Source organism: Macadamia integrifolia, chromosome 7 (assembly GCF_013358625.1).
Source record: "Macadamia integrifolia cultivar HAES 741 chromosome 7, SCU_Mint_v3, whole genome shotgun sequence".
In the NCBI taxonomy this organism is placed as follows: domain Eukaryota; kingdom Viridiplantae; phylum Streptophyta; class Magnoliopsida; order Proteales; family Proteaceae; genus Macadamia; species Macadamia integrifolia.
In genome coordinates, this window is record NC_056563.1 from 10,367,165 (window position 1) to 10,383,169 (window position 16,005).

The 16,005-nt window shown below is 39.7% G+C and overlaps 1 non-coding gene across 1 annotated transcript; it reads right to left on the reverse strand.

Moving 5' to 3' along the window:
* Positions 1 to 15,214: 15,214 nt before the first annotated feature.
* LOC122085280 lies at positions 15,215 to 15,321 on the reverse strand. Its single transcript, XR_006142061.1, has one exon. It is a non-coding gene; the product is annotated as a small nucleolar RNA R71 (small nucleolar RNA).
* Positions 15,322 to 16,005: the final 684 nt, after the last annotated feature.

Sequence of the window (16,005 nt, forward strand, 5' to 3'; positions counted from 1 at the left end):
TGGTTAATTCATTGGATAGTTTTGGGATGGTTAATTTGCTCTATAATTCTTTGATGGAGAAGCTCATTTTTAAGAAAATTTAGTTGTTTAGTTTTATGGGTACTTTGGTTGATAGACGTTTGAGCTTGTAAGAAGGGAAAAATGACCTTTTGACCATGAAACTTGGTAGTTATACTATCTTGAATAATTTTGAAAGGTTTGAGTTTTTCAAGAAAGGGTTGATCAAGGAAAATAGTTTGATCAAGGTCTTTAGTTAGAAGGAAGGTTTGGGGGAGGCAAAGACCATTTTTGTAAACATGGGCATTTTATAATTTGATTTTAACATTCAAATCCAGACCCATTAGCAGTAGCCAGTCTTTAGGTTGTGCGTTCATAGTACTTGGTTGGAATGACACCTTCATTGATACAGTTAAGTTGGGTACTTAAATCAACAAGGGCGATGGTAGATAATTTGAAAGAGGCATTGATACAATTAAGTTGGTGCAATACCGTACTCCAATATGGCAAGGAGACGAGGACTAGGATAGGTGCAATACCGTACCTAGATCTAATTTATGCAAAATTAAAACCAACAAATTAATGAAACAAAATAAGATCTTAAAATAAAAGTTGCTTTTACCAGATCTAGGTTTCATAGTCGAGAGGCACTACTGTAGGCTTCTCTGTGAAGATAGAACTAGAAACAAGCTTGTAGATGCAGATGCAAATGCAAGGAAAATAATGAAGCAAAACAATAATTTGAAACTAAAACTTTGATATTATTTAGAGATCTTTGGATTACAGGCTTGGGTTTGAGGATTTGAGAAGAAGAAGGGTAATTGAAGATTTGAGGAGTCTTTGGGATCGGGTGATGCTAACCTTTGAGGGTGATCGGACTTGGAGGGGATGATCGGAGCTTTAAGTTGTTAAAGATCGGCGGGGCTTTATAGAAGTCCGGCAGAGCTTGATCTTGAAGGCTTTGAAGAACTTGAGAGGGACAAACTTCCTTTTGAGGAGCTCTCTCTGTAACTCTAGAACTTTTGGAGTAAAAATTTCAAGTGTCTTGAGAAGAAGAGGAGTGTCTCTTTTATAGACTAAGAGAGAACATTTACATTTCATTTGGGTTTGGAAAATATTTGAGTTTCATTTAGCACTGTACAAAATTACAATAAAATTTGATATTGTGTACTTGAATTTGCTTTTGGCACTATTTGGAGGTACTGTTGGTGCCAAAAGTTGGCTTTGATTTTGGGCTTTGAGATTGGAATCTTCTATGATCGTACTACAGCATTCTATGTGTCAGAGACACTGTTTTCCGCATTGGGTTGATCAAAAGAGTTTTACCAAATTTTTCTGAGCCTGGTATTGGCCTGACTGTCCTTTAACCTGGGACAGTAGAAGTACCACCTTTCCTCAGAGAGGTTATCTGTAGTTAGCTGACTACGTGAGTTTTCGACATCAATGGTCGGCTAGCTTAAAACCGTCCTAGCAGGCGTTGAGGACCAAATCAGTGTTTGGTCAAAGATTTTGATTCTGAGGTAGCCCGACCGGACATGTGAGAGGTCACCGTTTTGAATTTGTTTGAGGATGACGCCTTGATTCTTTTTCTTCTGAGTCGGAATCGAGCTCAGCAAGGTGGGCAAGAAGTGCTTTCTTCTCACTTTTAATGCTTAATTTTGAGGAGGCCGAGAGAATCGGGACTGGTTTGAGGCCCATGATGCTTTGAATGAGCGCCGATTTTTCATATTTTGAGACATCACAATTATCCCAACATTTGATGTTGTATACCCGAGAGAGAACCGGGGCAATCCAGTCAGGGGTTTGGATGTCAGTGAGCTCGTATTCCCAAAACAGGATCCATGTCAAGCGGCAGTGGATGAAAAATCGAAGGAGATCAGGTTGGTGAGGTTGCTGTGGAGAGTGTTGGAAAAATATTTGGTGGGAATTTTAGATTTGGGGTGGTAGAATTTCAAACATAGGAGCATATTGATCCCACCACCGAGGAAACCAAAGGGGGGGTTTGATTGTTGAATTTGTAATCAAAATAGAAAAACCAAGAATGACGGTTAATCCTGTTTTGGAATTGAAAAGCTTTAAACTAGGCCTCTTGGTAATCATAGTAAGTATAACCAGGGGGTTGTAGGTATTTGAGAAATTTTTTTCTATGAGGGGATGGTTGTTCTAGTCTGGAAGATTGAGGATTTCGCAAATGGTTACAGTTGTATGTGTACCCAGGGATTTATCCTGATTTTCAAAGTTTAATTTGAGTCTGACAGAGTCAATATCTACGTGGATGTATTCGTAGAATTCTTTTGCCTTTGCAGGAGAGGAGGAATAGAAATGCCATCCTTGAAAAAATACTCTTTGGGCGATACTGATAGGAGAATGAATATAATTTTGCAGGGATTCTTCAATGTTGAAGAGTTCTTCTTTAAAAGGTTTTTCATAGTATTGGCTTTTGAGTTTGGATCCTTGGGTAGTTTGGAGAGGCTTGGCCTGTGTAGTTTGGAAGGTGGAGCTAATTTTGGTTGTGGTTTGAAGGGGACCAGGAGCTGAGGAGAGGACCACGACATGAGAGTATGGTCGATTAGAGGAAGCTAATTGGGATTGGCTTTTGGTTGCAATTTGTTTTGAGGGAGTGGTAGTAGTGCCGTAACTTGCTTTTGAACGAACAAGGGAATTTGAAGAGGTTGACTCTTTTGGAAGAGCTATTTAGAAAAGGTTAATTTGAGGAGTTTGGCCCTGTAGGAATTCACGAGTAAGGAAGTCAGAGACAGAATTGGAGTCTTCCTTAATATATTCAATTTGAAATTCAAAAATTGAAAGTAAGGCTTGCCATCGGGCAAAAAATTATTTTGAAGCCAAACTTGAAACTTCTTTTTGTTAAACAAATTTAGCAGCGCTACAATCAACACGAACTAAAAATGGTTTGTTTAGTAATACATTTTGAAAATTTTGAATGCAAAGTACTATGGAGAGAACTTTTTTGATAGTGCGATAGTTCTTTTGGGCAGGATTCCAGATACTGGAGGTGAACTGGACAAGTTGTTCTTTGTTAGTATTTGGGAGTCTTTGTTTGAGAATTCCACCATATATGATATTAGAGGCATCAGTTCCTACAATTTTAAATGCCTCAGGATTAGGAATAGACAAGCAAGGAATCTCTTTGACCAATCTTTTGATTGTTTGGACGGCATTAGTTTGGGTTGAGGACCAAGGAGCCGGGTTTCTTTTGAGCCTCAGAAATAGTGGCTTAGCAATTTTACTGATTTGGGGGAGAAAATCACGCACGTAGTTTAAGCTTCTGAGAAACCTTTGTAATTGGGTTTTGTCTAGTATTTGGTCTGAGAATTTGTCTCCAAAGGAAATGGCACGATCGATTGGGATTATGGTACCTTTTTCGATTAGGTGTCCAAGAAAACGGACTTTGGTGAGAAAAAATTTCATTTTTTCTTATTGAAAGGACTAGGCCATTTGCTTTTATAATTTGATAGAAAGTTTTAAGGTATTTGAAATGTTGATCTATTGAATCAGAAAAAACTAGAAGGGGGCCGAATGGCATAATGGCATAACGTTCCATTCATAGAGGCCAAATGATATTTTTGAGGCCGAATGGCATAACGTTCCATTCATAGAGGCCAAAGGAGTTGTGAAGGCAGTTTTGTAACTAAATTTTTCCTGAAGCTGGATCTACCAGAATCCAAATTTCATATCAAATTTCAAAAATATTTTGGCTTGATAAATTCTTTGGAGAAGACCTTTTTGGTTGGGAATTGGGTAATGGACCCATTGAAGGGCATCATTAAGGGGTTTGTAATTAACAACTAATCTTGGAGTGCCTCTTTCAATTTCAGAGGCTGTGTTTACGTAGAAGGCCGTACAACTCCAGGGAGATGTGCTAGGCCTATTAAGTATTTTTGTAGGAAGGTTGTTGATTTCTTGTTTGCAAGTTTCAAGAAGGGTTTGATTCATTTGAGATGGCAATGCCATGGTGGGAGATCTGAAGATCAGAGAAATCATTGGCATATGGGAGGGAAACCATATGTTTCTTTCGATGCCAAAATTTTGGCATCAGGAACCTCAGAGTAAAGGTCATGCTCGAATTTGGAACGAAGTTGATTAATTTGTTAGATAGTTTTGTAATGGTTAATTTGCTCTATAATTCTTTGATGGAGAAGCTCATTTTTAAGTAAATTTAGTTGTTTAGTTTTATGGGTACTTTGATTGATAGACGTTTGAGCTTGTAAGAAGGGAAAAATGACCTTTTGACCTTTTGACCTTTTTACCATGAAACTTGGTAGTTATATTGTCTTGAGTAATTTTGAAAGGTTTGAGTTTTTCAAAAAAGGGTTGACCAAGGATAATAGTTTGATCAAGATCTTTGGCTAGAAGGAAGGTTTGGGGGAGGCTAAGACCATTTTTGCAAATATGGGTATTTGATAATTTGTATTGGACATTCAATCCAGACCCATTAGCGGTAGCCAGTCTTTGGGTTGTGCGTTCATAGTACTTAGTCAGAATGACACCTTTATTGATACAGTTAATTTGGGCACCTGAATCAACAAGGGCGATGGTAGATAATTTGAAAGAGGCATTGATCACAAGAGTTATGTGGATATACCAATTTTGAGAGGAAATGGTATTAACAAATCCAGTATTTGACTCGGGGGTTTGAGAATGGATTAACAAATGGTTCATTTGAGTAAATTTCATTGTTTGTTGAAGGGTTCTATTGCTTTTGTGGACTAAATAGGAGAGACAATTGGTGTTTGATGGTTTTAATTTCATACTGCAATGTTGTAGAGTGGTCAGGGGTTGAAGGAGTTTGGAGTTTATCAAATTTTTTTTCTTTTCTTTTCTTCTCGTAGCTACCAAACATAGCCTTGGAGTTTTCTTTGGTTGCTAGGAATTTCAAAACTCTTTTTGGCTTTGATCGTGTCAAACACTCAAGGAATTTTGTTTGGTTGCTAAAACTTTCAAAACTCTTTTAGACTTTGACTCAAACTGCAATAATTTACAAAGAAAAAAAGGTTCTATAAATCTTGCTGGGTCATAATTTCTAATGATGTTTGTAATGCTATTAGGGACTTCTTCAGTAAAGGCCGAATGCCATATGGCCTAAATAGCAATTTTTTGGTGTTAATCCCGAAGATCGAAGGGGCAAACGCTTTAGATAAGTTTAGGCCTCTATGCGTAGGCAATTTTTTCTGTAAAATTGTCTCCAAAATAATGGCTTTAAGACTTTCAGAGGTGATGCCTCGGCTTATTTCGGAGGAACATGGAGCATTCCAGAAAGGAAAAATCATTCACTCCAATATCACCCTTACCTCTGAGTTACCTAATATGATGTTCTCTACGACTAGAGGGGGTGGCATGGGGGTGAAGATAGATATTCAGAAGGCCTACGATACAATTGATTGGGATTTCATTTTCCATGTATTGAGAAAGTTTGGGTTTTCAGAGACCTAGATTCGATGGGTGTACCAGATGCTGGTCTCTGCGAAGATCTCAGTAATGTTCAATGGTGGTCCGATTGGATATCTTTGAGTGGAGAGGGGTTTGAGACAAGGGGATCCTATTTCCCCTATGCTGTTCATATTGGCTGAAGAGGTTCTCTGCAGAGGCTTGAATAAACTTGTGGAAGAAAATAAATTAAAGCCTATTAAGGGTCCTTGTGGTGTGATTACGCCATCCCATAGTTTGTTTGCTGACAATATCTTCATCTTTGCTAATGCATCTATTAGATATGTCAGACATCTAAAGAAATTTCTTCACATGTACCAGGAATTTTCTTGCCAATGTATCAATTTGGAGAAAAGTAAATTGTTTGTGAGCTCGATCTCTTCTCAGAGAAAGAGGGCTATTGTAGAAGAATTGGGGATTCCCCTTTGTACATTTCCTACAAGATACCTGGGTGTGGAGATTTTTAAAGGTAGAGTTAAGAAAGATGTTGTGATGCCTATTATGGACAATGTGAAAGGCCGTTTGGCTGGGTGGGAGGGCAAGATGCTATCCCTGGCAGGAAGAGTTGAGTTAGTGAGATCGGTGATTATGAGTATGCCAGCTCATAGTTTTGCTGTGTATTGGTGGCCGTCGTCGCTAATTACAACTCTGGAGAGATGGATGCGTAATTTTGTCTGGTCAGGAGAGATAGATGCCACAAAAAAAATTGTTGTTAATTGGGACCAATGTTGTAAGCCTAAGGAGGAAGTGGGGTTAGGATTGAGAAGATTGAGAGATGTGAATAAAGCTATGCTCTTTAAAACAGCATGGCGTATCAAGCATGAAAATTCCTTGGCTAGTAGATTCTTGAGAGCTAGATTCCTAAATAAACAGGGGTTACCTAAGAAGGGATATAGTGCTTCTTCCATGTGGCCTGGCATTAGAAAATTTTGGAACTTTATTTCTTTTAAGGAAAGATGGGTAGTTGGTGATGGTCGCACTATAAAATTTTGGAAGGATAATTGGGTGGGAGGCTTTGCACTGGAAGAGTGTGTGGAAGATGTGGATAGATCGATGCTTGATGGAAAGGTGGACAGCTTTATCGACAATCATAGGTGGAACATACCTGTGGTAAACTCATGCTTTATGATAGATGTTTTTAATGTTGTTATGCAAATTAAAATCCCAAATTATGAGTGTGCTAACCGATGTGTTTGGAGCCTTTCTTATGATGGGAATTTTAATTTAAAATCTGCATGGGAGGATATTAGAGAAAAAAATCCAACTGCTCCCTGGGCTTCGCTCATTTGGTGTAAGAAGCAACAACCTCGGGTCTCATCTCTTGCTTGGAGGGTGCTTCATGGAAAAGTTCCTACTGATGAAATGGTGAAAAAGAAAGTTGTGCCTCTTGCTTCCAGATGTGTTCTTTGTAAGGCAGCAGAAGAGACAATGCAACATCTATTCATAGCGTGCCCTTTTTCCGATGAAATCTGGAATGATTTATGTCAATGTTTTAATCTTAGATGGAGTGCCCAGGCTTCTATTTTGGAGCTCGCCCAATGGTGGAAAAGAAATACTAAAAATGTGAGCTGCAAGGAGGCGTGGACCATGTGTTTTGGTATTGTTATAGATCACTTGTGGAGGGAAAGAAATAATAGAATCTATGAGGGTGTGGAGCGGATAACAAAATACATCTCGCTCATGGTGACTGAAGAAATAAGAAGAAACGCTTCTGTAGCAAAGGGAGTTAATTCCTTGGCAGACCTAATGTGTTGCAAACATCTGGGATTATCTATTCAAAAAGATAATCGTTGACGCATTTTTGAGGTTTACTGATGCAAACCCCCCATCAATTGGATCAAGCTAAATTTTGATGGGAGCTATCCTAGGCACGCTGGAGCGGGAGGAATCTTTCATGATCACTTTGGTAAAGTGCTATGCTCATATAAAAAATATATGGAAGTGACAGGGGTATTCGAGGCTGAAGTAGAGGGGCTGATGGAGGGTTTGATGAGAGCCAAGGACATGGACATTCAACATTTGTGGATTGAATCAGACTCGAGTGCTGTTGTGTCTCTAATCCAGCAAAGGAAGATTCCTTGGTTTGCTCTACAAAGGTGGATATATCTCCAGGCTTACATGAGAAGAATTTCTTGGAAAATTTCTCACAATTACAGAGAGGGGAACTCAGTGGCAGACTTCTTGGCAAGAGATGCGGCTAAGAGTGGCATTTCAGGAGTTCATGTGATCTTGCCACCTCACATAGGGGACTTTCTTTCTAGAGATGCCGAGGGCAGACCAAACTATAGATTCCCTTAGCGCTTTTCCTTTTCTCCTGCTGATGGCAATGCCGAAGGTGGGAGGATAGGCAGGCTATTGTTTCTTTTTTTTGGCTTGGTTGTTGGGTTGTAATTGTTTTTTCCTTTTTTCATCTTATGAAATAAATTTTTAGCGAAAAAAAAAAAATACAATGAAAAAAAGAAAAAGATGATTGCTTGACTTTGATAAACTGCCATGATCGAACATCATCTGGCTTTCTTCATCCCGCGTCTTACAGTTGGAGGATCCAATCAAATATGTTTTGGTTTTTTTGGTGAGAAAAACACGATATAGGTGAATGGGTTAATTGGGCGGTCCGGATTCCCCAATTTTGATTAGGTTTTCCAATGGAATCCGATATTAGGTGAGTAGGCTAATTCTGATATGAATTGGACAATTTCGATTCCCCAATTTTTTAAACCCTGATTAGGAATTAGGACCCTTATATAGTGTTTCAATGGACTACAAAAGTCCCAACACAATTTCTCCCGCCCTTATACATAGTTTTTCTGCCCCTAATGCCTTTAGTGGAGGTTTTATATACCATCAGATACTCATCACTACATGTGGCACCACTAAAGTTTTGGGGCAGTTTTTTACCACTACATGTTAGGGGCACTTATGTTATCCGCCATTACAAATATACCTTTTAGGGATAGATTTTTACCCTCAATAATATATAATAGTCATATTTAAAATCGTGTAAAATATTGTCTTATTTGGGGATTTGTACCGCCACTAACAAGAATATCATTAGGGGCAGAATAAATACCACCACTAAAGAGCATTTTTAAATACAATGTTCACTAGTTTTTAACAGCAGTCTGTATTACCATCTCAGATTTTTTTTTTCTTTTTCTATTTTATGGTAAAGCAATTTTGTAATGCATAGATCTAGGTCCTTGTGTAGAAACACACTATATACATATTGTGTAAAGAAAAGTAATAAACCAAAAATAAGACAAGCGAATGCATAGTACTCAAAATTACGATTCCAACGATATATGGTACGTCAAAATCGGACCGTCGAATCTCCTGTAATCGCTCCTAGAAAATTACATCTTGAAACACCTAGTTGAGCGCATCCTTGCCTGCCTCACAAGCACCCTGCCTGTCCTAGGCAACCATGGCCTGCCTTACATGTACCCTACATGCCCCGAGTGCCCATAGCCTGCTTCACACTCACCCTGCCAGCGCCGCGCATTCCTACCAACCTCCTGCGCCCCTGCTAGCGTCCCATGCCCTTACTAGCACCCCGTGCCCCCGCCAATGCCATGCAACCTTGCCAGTGCCCTCCGCCAGTGCCCTGCTCATGCCCTGCCTACCCCGTGCGCACTGCCTACCTTGTGTGCGCCCCTACTTGCCCCGTGCACCCATGCATGCCCCCGTGTACCCCCACCCAGCCTCGTGTGCCATCGTCAATGGCCGGAATATGCATTCCAATGGTTGGATTGGTGAAGAGATTTTCTCTTCACCTGCTTGTGTACTCTATACTGTCCCACTAGTGATCCCTATACTGTAACCTCCCATTGGCCCAAAAAGGCATCTTTTTACCTTATTGGCCCCAACAAAATTAATTTTTCCGCATTGGCCGAAGAAATTTACCTTTCACCCCATAGTAGAGAAGCTCTACCCTCTCTCCTCCCCTCTTCCCTTGCGGTTTTTCAAAATTCTTCAATCCTTTGCCTTCTTTGAGTGAGATTTTTGTGTAGGAAAAGTTTCCCCTTAGTCTCCACCCCCTCTTAAGGTTCTTCAAGTTTTCGGAGAGATCTTCATAAGATTCGAAGTGTTCTTCGAGCATTCGAAGTTCCTCAATCCTTAGAATTAGCCTATCCCAGAGGAAGCTCTGCCAGAGTGCCACCACAGCCTAGCCCTCCCATAACCTATCCCTAGTGGAAGCTCTATCGGAGTGCCATCTTAGCCTAGCCCTCCCATAACTATCCCCAGTGGAAGCTCTGTCGAAGTGTCACCTTAGCCAAAATCTGGAAGTATCCCATCCCTAGCGGAAGCTCTGCCAAATCGATACTGCAATCAAAATCTGAAAGTAACCATTCCTAGTCAAAACTCTATCTGAATAATAATCATTTAAATTCAGTTAATGTATATATGTGTGAAAACTTAGCCATGCATGCGGAATAGAAATAATTGTGGAAAATGTTCGTTCTTGAGCATCTAGTAGGAAGACCGGTTGAACCGGGTACATTGGGTGCCTAACACCTTCCCAATTCTACAACCTGACACATATCCTAAATCTTTGGACCAAACCAACTTTCGGGACCTTTTTTAGGAATCGGGTCCACCCCCGAGTCCTAGGCCCATAATCCTAGGTGGCGACTCTAAACCCTTTTGTGTGATCCCAATCCCCCATATTGGACCATCATTAAATCCCTGTCTCAATGACACCTTTTATACTCCGATGAAATAGGCCTCCACATATCTCCGAGTGGCAGTACGATAGTGCGGGCCCACAGGTAAGAACACACGACACACCCCTCCCCAAGAAAGAGAAAGAGAGGAGAGAGGGCCAAATATATGAAGACTTCTCTCTTTTTCTCCCCCCTCCAAAGGGGGAAGAAGAGAATTCTCCGACGGCTACCCTCACAACATGAGATCAGATGGCCATGTGTATCCTGGGGAACTCCCTCTTCAGCTACAATAGCAATAAGATCAGTCTAGATCTGTTAGGCTATTTGGAGAAGATTGAGGCGGTGAAGAAGTTCAACTGGGGAGTGGCCAAATATGCCTTCCTCTTCATAAGTATGGATTCCCTAGCTAAGGGCAAGAGGCACTATATCATTGGGGCTTGGTGCATCCCAGAGGTGAGTTCTGATCTTTGTTTACTTGCTTTCACTTGCATTAAATATGTCTCTATGTCTTGGATTGATTTATCTGTATCTCGTATTACAGTGTTGGTGCTTCAAGTGCTTGCATTTCCGTGAGCCCAAGCTCAGAGATGAGAGTCAAGATTTCTTCTCTCATCCTAAGAGATGGTTGGCAACCAACTTTGAGTGTCGCAAGCCTGTACGTTTAATTTTTGAGCTTAGGGACCTAATGAACTGGTTCCCTATATCTGATGTAAGTTGCTTTCAATTTTACTTGCTTGATTTTATTGAGTTTGACATTGCACTTGTATTGATTTCACTTTGATATCCTTGACTTGTACATGTGAGCTGGTCACCACGGGTTTCTTTGCCAGTGGTGTCACACCCAACCCCCACATGGCTAAGACATATGGCTTTAATCAACTTACAAAATAAAAGACCATAAATAAACTGGCGTTGCACTACATGATATTGTTTCACACACACACATACACACACACACACTCACTCACTTATATAAATATAAATATATATATATATATTGTCACACCCCGCCTTAAATATAGGCCAAGGTATGTGGCACTGGATTCTTAACCTAGTCAACCTACCTCTACCAAGATCATAGAATTAGTCAACTAACTCACAATGCCACAAGATCACTAACATAATCAGAGTACACATATAAAAATTGTAACTTGATACACTAGCACAGTGAGGGCTGAACAGGCAAGCCCAAACATCTAATCATGATGCCAATGCATACTCACAACAATATCCATAATAAGATCGCACATCACTACCATATGATCGATTTCATTTTATATTTTCCATTCAAAGTACTAGGTCTCAAATGTAGGTATAAGTGCTATAAGCAACGTAGGTGGTATCCCCTCCTCAGTACGTTGGACTTCAAAGATATATGCTAGTTACAAGCAGGAGTCAGCTAGTCTCAGAAAGAACCTCGGTCCCTCAGCCAACCCCTAAATACTAACCCCGACAATCACACATACAATACATTATATCGCGTTGTTTGACAGCTATACTACAGTCCGTTGTACCATGCTATGCCCCTCTAGATATAGTATATCGTACCCGAGCGTAGTAGTTCCCCAAGACCTACCACCGAGTGGGATTAGCCAATACCTCATGCCCTACTGGCAAGGGTTTATAATACTGGGATATGATCCTAGCTCAATGCAATCTAAATGCATACAGTTCAGCTGATATATCCACACATCCATACGTCCTCTGACCTCTAGGCCCATGTTACTAGAATCCTCCCTCGGTCACACCATGCCCTAGACCATCAGAGCATGGTTATTATGATAATACTGACCTCTGAGCCTATGGTACCGAAATCCTCCCTCGGCCATGCCTTGCCTCAGACCGTCAATACTATAACTATGACCATACACCACATCATAATCCACATCCATAAAATCGTGGTCACATCAATCATGATATCCAAAATCTACATGTGCAATAATATGTATATTCAAAATATATCCATAACATGGAAACAAGCCAATACACATGTGCATTCAAAATCAAAAGATATAAACACTCCATAAAATAATCAAAATCACCCACTCACCTTGATACTTGAATCTGAAGCCTTTTTGCTGAATTCTCATCATCGCTTCTCCTTGCTGAGAATCTTAGGTTCCTAAATACCAATTCAATTATTTAATGTTAGATTTAGTTTATTCTATCCAAAGATAGCCTTAATCCAACTTCAATTGAATTCCCTTACCAGAACTCAACCATAGACCATTAAGAAGGATACTAACCTGTGCTAACATCTATCCCATATACTGACCTATCCTGGTCCTATAAACTCCACATACTTATATGTAGGCTATTAACTTAGCCCATGCAGCCATTGTCTAGCTATCCATACAATACGACTAAATCATGACCAATTGGTCACTGACACACCTCACTAGTGATTGGGGCAAGGACATTAGGAACATTGGACATTTCCTCTGCAAAACACCGGAAGGTCATGTGCAGGGGCACTGCCTTGCCGTAGGCACCATCGGTAAAGTTTGTATACCAGAAAAAGAATAATGGACCAGAAGAGAATTGAGATGCAGGCCCATCCCGTCTGTAATTATCCCAAGGGTATAAGAGAATATTCTAGATGCCAATAAAGTAAGAGGGACCCACCTTGGGTGCCACTTTCTCTCTCCTTGGGCATGGAACACAAGAGCTCCTATTTTTCACCTACTTAAAGACAAGGGGCATGGACAACATTTCCACAAAAAAATAGAAGATTCAGGCAAAAGAAGAAATCGCCCAAGAAAGGGCTTGTGCATAAGATAGAAGACAGAGAAAGAAAAAAATGAAAAAAATAGAAAAAAAAAAAAAACCAAATCATTGGACTCTCTCTTATTTTCCCTCTTTCCCCTTTTTTCTCCTATTTTCCACATCATCTCCCTAGAAAAACCCTAACTACGAAACCAAATTGTTGGACTCTCTCCTATTTTCTCTCTTTTCCCTTTTTTTTTCTCCTATTTTCCACATTATCATCCTATAAAAACCCTAATTAGGAAACCAAGTCGTAGGACTCCTCTCCTTTCTATCCTTTCTCTCTTCTCTCTCATCCACATCATCATCAAACCCTAATCAAACCCAATTCGTTGGAGACTCTCTCTCCCCTACCTCCTACGATTCTACCCCCTTTTTTCTTCTCTCTCCTCCACCTCATCAAACCCTAACCAAACCCTAATTAAACCCTAATTGTTGGACCCCCTCTCCCCTATTCCCTATAAATAAACATCACACATGAGGGGAGAGGGTGCACTTTACAATTAGGCTTTCCTCTCTTTCTCTAGCAATTCTCTATTAGGGTTTTCTCTCAAGCACTTCACTTTAGGGTTTTATTTTCTCTAGCTTTTCTCTAGTTCTTCTTCTAGACTTCTTCTTACTTTTTGGTTTAAGCACTTATGTATGGATGTTTATCTAATGAATGCATGTCTCTTTCTTTGTTAATGCAAGTTCTTATTTTTATTGTTTTATGCAATTGAAGTTGTAAGTTTAATTTCTAGTTCTAGGCTTAATTCTAAGTGACAAGAACCAAGTGTGGAGCATCTCTTTTCAAGTTCAAATTTGTCTTCTCTAGTCCTAATAATTTCAGATTTGGTTTATTCCATACATGGTTTTTAGGGCTGGTAGTTTTTTAAATCTCAACCAAGTTTTCAAGTTCAAGTATGGAAGTTTAGGTTGGTAGGCTTCTTCCTAAATCTTCTCTCCCCCCCCCCTCTCATTCCCTCTTTTGGCTGCCCATTCATTCTTAACTTAAGTTTTTAATTTTAGTTTTACTTTATTGTTTTCCCTTTCCCCCAAGGTCCTTGGCTAGATGCATGTGTTGGCTTTGCCTCTCTCTAGCTATGGAACCATCCTCTTATTGCCTTTACTTTCAGTTATTTACTTTGCCTCCCTTTATCTAAAGCTAAGTAGTAAAGCCCTTGTAAGAGTTACTCTCTAGTCAAGTAGGGAAACTTGCATTATTTGTGGTGCATCCCTCAGGCTAAGTAGAGAAACCTACTTGTGTGCCTCTCTCTCGCTTTACCTCCCTTTTATTTTATTTATTTTTATTTTAGCACTTTTACTTTCAATTATTTACTTTTTATCAGCGTGATTTGAAGCATTTAAATTCCTAGATGTGTTGGTTAGGACGCTTTTAGATGCATGTGTTTTAGGGCGGTAGTTAGAAGTAGATCACCATGATTAATTAGTTCACTTACCCATTACTAAAAGAAGAAAAAAATAAAGTGGTTGCTCTCTTTGTGTTCAACCTGTTAGCTACACTGATCTATACGCTTGCGGTTATTTTTTAAACTCAAACAAGTTTTTAGCGTCGTTTCTGGGGAAACAGTTCTATGTTATTTTTTTCTTTCTTTTGGTAAATCAAAGTGCTTTGTTTGCTTTGTTTTCTTTTTTCCTTTTCTTTTATTGAATTCCTGAGAAGAACAACTTGCAATGTATCGGTGGAGGTCGTCAAGCCTCACAATATGATAAAGACAGGGTTTGCCCTATAGTAGTACCTCAGGAATTGATTTGAGCAACCCCGGATCCCTCCCAGTGAGCTCTTATAAAAAATAAGTTTTTCTTTCTATTCTTTTGTGCTTATCTTATTCTAGTTGTGGGTAGTTTTCTATTGCATGAGTGCTAAGTGGGTACGTAATACTGAGAATCGGTTAGAAAGAAGAGATCCAACAAGTAGTGACCCTATACCTATACTCTCATCAATACCTTTCAATATGGGAGACCAACAACAAAACCCTCCACTTAGATCTCTGAAAGATAGGCTCTATCCTACTAGAGCAGCCCTACCTTTCTGCATAGTTCTACCACAAGCCTAGGGCAATAATTTTAAGCTCAAATCTCAGTACATCACTGTGTTGCTCCACTTCCATGGGCTGGCCTCTGAGGATGCATACCTATTTCTAAGGGAATTTGAAGAGATATGTATTCTAATTAAGATCCAATAGCTTTTTGATGATGTTGTTAAGCTTAGGTTAATCACTTTTGTATTGAAAGACCAAGCTAAGAAGTGGTTGTATGGGTTACCCACAAATTCCATAACCTCATGGGAACAGTTCACAGTTGTCTTCCTTAAGAAGTTTTTTCCAACTCACAAGACCAATAAACTTAGAAGTGATATCCTTCACTTTAGGCAAAATCCTAGTGAGTCATTTTCCAAACTTATCTAGAGATTCAAGGATCTGCTCCAAGAATGCCTTCACCATGGCCTAAACTTATGGCATTTATGCCAAATAATTTATGAGGGTATTGATTACCCAACTAAATAAATGATAGAGTCTATGTGCTCTAGGGGATTCACATCTTTTATAGATGAAGGAAAGACATGGGAATTCTTACTTGACTAAGCTGAAAAAACCCATGAGTGGGAATCAACCCAAGAAAGTGAAAAAACCATTGGAGGGAAATGATATTTTATGGAAGGGGTAGTAGCCAAGGAAGCCCACTTGGATAGCTTAATCAAAAGGATTGTGGCTATTGTTCCTAGAGAGCCATCATCAGTCAATTATGTTAAGATGTGTGCTTGGTGTCAGTCCCCTAGACATGTTATAGAAGAATACCCCAACACCTCTGGGAGCACTTTCAATGATAGTGTTAATGCCTTATATTAGAATAATCCATATAATAACACTTACAATCTAAGATAGAGAAATCACCTAATTTTCTCCTGGAATCAGAGCAACCAAGTAGGGCCTTCCAATTTTCATAGTCAAGGTCAACCTGGACCCCAAAGGCCTCAATAGCCTTTTATCCCAAATACTTTTTCTAGGCCAAATGTAGGACCTTAGGTTAGTTTCCTTAGGCTTCCTCTCCTATCATCTTATCAACAACCCCCCAGGTTTACCAACACTGGAGAGGCAAGTAGACTGAGTGATTTGGAAAAGAATATGGCCCT